The sequence below is a fragment of the Terrapene carolina genome, unplaced genomic scaffold (assembly GCF_002925995.2).
Source record: "Terrapene carolina triunguis isolate 2854851 unplaced genomic scaffold, T_m_triunguis-2.0 Scaffold236, whole genome shotgun sequence".
In the NCBI taxonomy this organism is placed as follows: Eukaryota; Metazoa; Chordata; order Testudines; family Emydidae; genus Terrapene; species Terrapene triunguis.
This window is the reverse complement of record NW_020664587.1, coordinates 11181886-11189156: the sequence shown is the minus strand read 5'-3', so window position 1 is coordinate 11189156 and position 7271 is coordinate 11181886.

Here is a 7271-nt window from a genome sequence, read left to right as displayed (position 1 = left end):
CCCACTGTAGGCTCCCTAGCCATTGCCTCTCTTGGATGGAGATCCGTGTCATCCTGATCAGAAAGGAGAGAATTTCCAGGCTGAACAGTTCCTTGCCTTCAGTGTTATGCCCAGCAAACAATAGTCTGCCTAAAGCAGCCTGCTTCACTCCTCTCCTCAGAGACCAGTACACAGGGTAATTGCCCTGGTTATATTACCACACAGCTCTTTCTAAGCAAGCCTGTTTTATTAAGGTAAAAGCACTACAGAGAAAACATTACAACCAATAAAAGAACCTACACACATGCTAATTAGTGTACAAGAGATTACCCCCACACACACACATACACACACACATACAATTCCAACTGGAGCAGTCCTCCAAACCCCTACATGGGATTTCCTGCGATTTTAAGTTCACCATATGCATTGTTCAGAAGGGGATCCCAATTTTATGGGGCTTCAGTAGGCAAAAATCCTTCCATAAGAATAGGGGCCTTCCAGGGACCAGAGATCCTGTCCCTTTGCTGGATTGGAAAGAAGGCACTGAGTATTAGGGCTTGACTACACTTAAAGCTAAAGCAACACAAATTACTGTAGCGCCTTAGCATAGCCACTACAGTGATGGGAGGGAATCTCCTGTCACTGTAATTAATCCATCTCCCCAGGAGGTGGCAGCTACACCTCTTGGGGAGCTGGATTAATTCTTCCACCGACCTTGTGTTGTCTATACAGTGATCAGGGGTGTGGATTTTTCATACCCCTGAGCGCTGTAGCTGGGTCAACCTAGCTTTTTAGTATAGACCTGGCTTTAAACTCAGGTTATTTATCCCAAAATCCTTTGTCTGCTGGTCTCAGAGAATCCAGTGTGAACCTTTGAGGAGACTGTGGATGGGTAATCAGCCAGACAATGGATTCCTTCCCCAGGGCAAAACTTCAAACCTCTGATAACTAGAGGACTTACATTCATATTCCTCCTTCTCCTAAAGAAGTTAGGTACAATGACAATCACACAAACAAATGCATTTTTTATACAATGGACCCAAAATATATTACATTTAATTCAATAAGATTTATCCAGGATATTGTTAGATCTGTCACAGGCCTTTACGCTGCAGTTCACAGTAACCATTCTGTAGGGCTGTTACAGATTGAACAACCTAATACACCAAAGTACTGCAGTGTCTCTTTAAAGCAGGGGTGGAGGACACTGAATATATGAAGTAGCTGATTGTCTTTATAGCTGAAAGTGTCTGTTCCATTTGATATCTAGTTCAGCAGTTCTCAACCAGGGGGTACACGGACCCCTAGGGGTATGCACAGGGTCAGATTAAGGTTATGAGGGGGCCTAAGTATGAATTACATGTTGCAAACAAAATTATGAAGTCATCAAACATTTAGCTACATACATATTTATGTAAAATTAACAAGTTTATTCTACTCTTATGACACTCAATTCTTCAAACAGATACTTCTGAGTAGCATGAGGGATGCTACACTGTCCTTCTCTTAGGCCTCCTTCCTCCTAGGTAGTGGAGTGCTCGTCTGTATGAGGATAAACACTGCAGCATTCCCCAACCTGCTCACCTCTTTCAACCTTGTGCTCTCCCCTGGCACAGTGCAAAGCCAAGCCCTGCTGGTGTTTTCCCCAAGCTATGGCCTCTACACCACACACCGCATCTCACTCTGACTGCAGTCTGGGAGGCAGCCAGCTTTTATTATGTAAAAGAAAACCACTTAGGTGTAAAATCCGAGGAAGTAGGAGTGGGGAAATTACATTGGGTGGCGTATTTTAGGCTGTCTTGCTCTGAAAGCTGCCTCCCAGTGTTGCACTGGCTGAGGAGAATGTATTACTGTTTTCACATTGAACCCAAATATTATTTGTGGGATGATACCCAGTTTGTGTAATTAATCTCCCGTGATTCACCACATCAGGCCATTCTGTCACCAAGCTCTTCCACAATTAGAATAATGGAATAGAATCATAGGACTGGAAGGGACCTCGAGAGGTCATCTAGTCCGGTCCCCTGCACTTATGTATTAGCTATTCTAGAATGTGTGATCAGCAGCTCTGACATACGTTTTTTTTAAGCATGAGTTCTGTGTGCACCAGCCCCCTACAGTTTGCATTTGTTTGTTTTACGCTTTCTGTAAGAAAAAGGTAACAGCTAGAAGTGACACACATCTTTAGATGGTTGCCCACTCATAATATTTAGCACTTCTGTGCTATGTTAGCTCTTCAAAATCACTGTACAAACATTAAACAAACTTAATCTAAAGCCTTTAAGCTTTTGAATGACTAGGAGTTGACAAAACAGAGCTATTTCCTGTTGTGTTCTCTGCCCCGGTGAACAAAAAGACTTCACTGAAAATCAGCAGTTTAAAAGAACCATTAAGGATCTTTCAAAAGAACAGTCCAACCAAGGCTGCTGTAGTGACACCCTTGTTACAGCAGGTCTGGTGTTTGTTTAAGGCTGGTGTAGAATGAAAGGAGAGCTTCCTGTATGTGTAAATCAAGGAGACCTTGCTTATTTTTGTCCGTAAAGTGCTCAGAGTTTAGGAGAGGAAAGTGAGTGAGATTCTGCTTATACCAGGTGTGAAAAAGCAGAAGGGACCAAAATCTAGTCTTGTGCAAAAATCTGTTCTCCCTGAAGTCAATAAGGCTACACAGGTGTAACTGTCAGCAGGAATTGGCCTGTGTTCTCATTCCCTTCTCAAATCACATTCCAGGCTTACCCAATATTTTCCACTTGGGAAAGAAGTTAGTTTGAGTTGGGGCAGAAAAATGAGGACTAACTTCAGGTTTATTTAGCTTTAAGTTTTTGAAATGAAACTCAAAAGAAATCAAATGTGAGGTACTTTTATGATGGATTGACCTGCTAGAGAACCAGCCTTTAGCCTATTCAGCCAATCTTTCTATCATAGCCTGCTAAGAAGTGGATTTAATATCCTTGAGGGAGAGGGGAGGGAGAAACCTACAACATTGTGTGTTGAGCTTCCTCCAGTGCTTTTGCAACCCCTTAAAAGTACAAAGATGCGTTGGCCTGTGGAACTAGGCTGAGCATAAGTGGTTGCCTGTGTATCCCAGTACAGAAAAATACAAAGAAAAAAATGGGATGGCTTTGATTTTTAGTACAGTTCACTACAGTATTGAACACGGTGCATCATAAATCTGAAGCCCCTCGATGGAAGGTTCTGTAAAAGTTAAAGGGCTGGTATCCAGAATGGGATGGTTTGTTTTGTTTTTCCTACAAATGTGTGGGAATTTGTTCCTTACCCATGGGAGGGGCAATAGTTCTGGCTGGAGCTGGATAGAGTGTGTGCAGGTTCTGTGCAAGCTTCCCACTCTACTGCTCTAGTACTGCCTCTTCCCCCCCGGCACTCACCAATTGTCCAGAAACAGGACCCAGTACACATAAAAAAGACGGTGATGGGCACTAGGCAGTGCCCTGGAGCTGCCTGCCAGCCTCAGTCGAGGAGAGGGACAGAGGGAGCTTCTTCCCTCCCTGACAGGCAGCTAAACAGAGCTCCAAAGAAATTGGGGGGATGCCTGCTCAAACTACACCCGCGGCTGGCACGGGTTCCCATGGTAACCAGATTTTTAGTGTCCGGTCACCAGTGTTAACCGGATCCCTGGCAGCGTGTTCCTGCAGCGCGGGGAGATACAGCAGGCTGCCGGCTGAGCTCCTTCCAAGCCACGGGCTGCTTTGCCTTCCCTGCTGGCAGGCGCACTCCAGCAGGGCTGCATAAGCAATTTCGCTCCCCCCACTCGCCGGGCACTGGCCGCAACCCATGCCTGACCAGTAAGCCCTAAAAAATAGGAGAGCCTAAGGCTAATCCGGCCCTGGGTACACAGAGCTCCTCCAGGGGGTACATCAACTCATCTAGATACTTGCCGAGTTTTACAACAGGTTACATAAAAGCACTAGCGAAGTCAGTACAAACTAAAATTTCATACGAGTTGTTTATACTGCTCTATATACTATACACTGAAATGTAAGTACAATATTTATATCCCAACTGATTTAATGTATAATTATATGGTAAAAATGAGAAAGTCAGCACTTTTTCAGTAAGGGTGTGCTGTGACACTTGTATTGTTATGGCTGATTTTGTAAGCAAGTAGTTTTTGAGGATATGCAAAACAAATCAGACTCCTGAAAGTAGTCTGGAAAGGTTGAGAGCCACTGATCTAGTTAACTGAAGTTTGAGAGTGGAAGGACCTGTCTGGCTACAGCACTCCAGGAACAATCTCATTTCAAGCTCTCCCAGAGGAGAGCTGTCAATCGATCCCTGCTGACTGCCTATCCTTATAACTCGTTCTTATCAACCCACATTAAGTTTTCATTATGGCCTAACGCTTCCCCTGTGGCTTCATTGCATCTACTGTGACACTTCCACAGAATCTAGGTTGAGCTCTTATCAGTGCTGCGTCTATGTGCACTCCCCCCTTGCCTCCCCAACTACACCTTTGTTGCCTTCCAGTCTCTCCTGAGGCAAGGGATAATCTTACAGTGAGAGGATGAGAGAGTTTGAGCTCTTTTGAGGTACTTATAACACACACACACACACCTGTCCCACAAATCACAGTTGTCTGAGTGCCTTACACTCACTGACTAAATTTATCCTTGCAGCACTCCTGTAAATAATGTAAGGACGTATACTCCTCATTTACAACATAGGAAGAAAGTGATATCCTGCTGACAAGCTAGGAACGTAACCTGTATTTCCCTCACCCCAATGCCTTAACTGTAAGACTATCCTCCCCTTCTTGACCCCCCACTTGGTAAGGCAACCCCTGTCTTTTCATGTACTGTGTATTTATACCTGCCTACTGTATTTTCCACTCCATACATCTGATGAAGTGAGTTCTAGCCCACGAAAGCTTATGCCCATATAAATTTGTTAGTCTCTAAGGTGCCACAAGTACTCCTCGTTGTCTCTCATTCTAATATATTCTTACGAGTCCAGCAGGACTCAAACCCATTAGACTTTTAGCATCCTAAACACAGCACAGTTCTGAGTCATGGTCAGATGAGGATGACTGTAGGGGCTACAATAGTAGACCCTGATACCAGAAGCCCATTTAAAACTTACATTGATACTCTATGATGGTTTGGCTAGATCAGGGGTCGGCAACCTTTCAGAAGTGATGTGCCGAGTCTTAATTTATTCACTCTAATTTAAGGTTTCATGTGCCAGTAATACATTTTAACGTTTTTAGAAGGTCTCTTTCTATAAGTCTATAATATATAACTAAACTATTGTTGTATGTAAAGTAATTAAGGTTTTTAAAATGTTTAAGAAGCTTCATTTAAAATTAAATTAAAATGCAGAGCCCCCCGGACCGGTGGCCAGGACCCAGGCAGTGTGAGTGCCACTGAAAATCAGCTCACGTGCCGCCTTCGGCACCCGTGCCATAGGTTGCCTACCCCTGGGCTAGATTATAGCACCTACTGTATCTTGCACTTGCTTAAACTTCTAATGGTTTGCAGCAGTGTATCCAGCTAGCTTATTAAGAAACAGTTTCCAGATGTGTCAAATCAGCATCAGTGTGCTTTGTTCAACTCAGTGCGTACAGGCAGTGGGTAGATATCGGGGGTGGAGGGAAGAGGTGCTGGCCTAGTGCTTCTGCTACTGTAGTCTTCTGAAAGGAGAAAAGGGGACGGGAAGAAGATTCTATCACTCCAGGCCTGCCACTCACTTTGAGCAACTGTTCCAACACCAAAACCATTTTATGGTAGTTACAATCAACTGCATTGGTCTCAAGTGTGTCCTTTTAAAAATCCAACAGTTTACAGCTCTGGTCTGAATAACTTGGGCCAAATCCCTCTTTAATGTAACTTTATTGAAGTCCATGTATTTCCACCAGGGACCAATTTAGTCCCCTGCATATGATTCCTCTTCTTGCTTTGCAGCAACCAGTGGACAAAAACACCATTTCCAGAGCGCTGCACATTCCTGTCAGTATCAGTGACGCTGAATGTGCAGCCAGAGCTGGAAACAAAGGTGTGACACAATCACTGTTCTCCCAGATGGAGCATGCTCTCTGAGTGGCACAAAAAGGTTCTGAAGTCAATCGAACAAAATAAAAAAATGTATTAAAAGACTGTCCCTGTCAATGGTGACTAGGAATCAATTGGCAAGAAGAAGCACTGCTGTCCTACCGAACAACAGTTCCAGCTAGTGTTTGACTCTGCCATTTAAAACCTATGGAGCTAGGTTTGCAACGTTAGAAATTGGTTTGCGAAGTTGGCAACGTCAGAAATTGCCACACAACAGACTAACAATAGGCGCATCCATTATCCCGTCTGGACTCCTGCCTAAGTTGGTAACTACAGAAAGTATAAACCTCCACAATGAGTTGGATTCTGCCCCTGGTTATTTCTAACCCCATGGAGTTGCTAATGTATTACTTGGGTGCAGAATCTGATCCATTAGCCTAGTTGCAAAATTGTACAGAAAACTGCTTTTTGCCCTTAGCCCCTGAGCAGGGTATCAGCTGCAGTAGCTGGAGCAGTAAATGTTACCGGTTACACAGCTAATCTGTCTGTCCTTAAATCCAGAGGAGTGTTTTGCTATTCAGAGTTAAGGAACCAGAGTATCACTCTGTAAAGCATTTTTCAGGCCAGGCTCTACTAACTACTGAATTAAGCTTCTCGGAGTGGGGGCTTGTACCAGTGGGGATGAGTATTAGTCCCGCAACTGATCTAGCCTGACAGAAATGCTGTTAGCCTCAGTTTACAGCCATGGAATCTGAGCCAGTAGAAAATAGTAAGAAGGCCGCTCTAGTTCCTGTCATCAGTTCAATTCCTTCCCCACGTGCTGTGGAACTCACTGCCACCTTCTAGCAGGGATGGAAAGAGCTTAGTAAGAGTAGTAAAGTGCAGGCCCCAGGACAACATGAATAGCTGCAGTAACAGTGCATGGGATAAACCTGTAGCAGGGTTTAAATGCTGAGAGTACCTGGCACTTGCCTGTCCCTCCCACCCCACTGCAGGAAGCCACCTTCTTGCCCTTGCCCCTTCACTGAACTTTTAGTACCTGCCTGCCCCTGCCCCCTTCCCGCTGACCCCTGGGCATTTGCTGTCCCCTCTCCAGACCCACTGACTTATGGGCAGCCACTACCCTCCTCCCTGCTGAATCCAACCCCTGAGCACCTGCTACCCCCCAGCTCCCCGCTGCCCTGACACCTGCTGCCCCCCCAGCTCCCCTCCCCGCTGACCCCATAGCACCTGCTGCCCCCCCAGCTCCCCTCCCCGCTGACCCCTGAGCACCTGCTGCCCCCACCC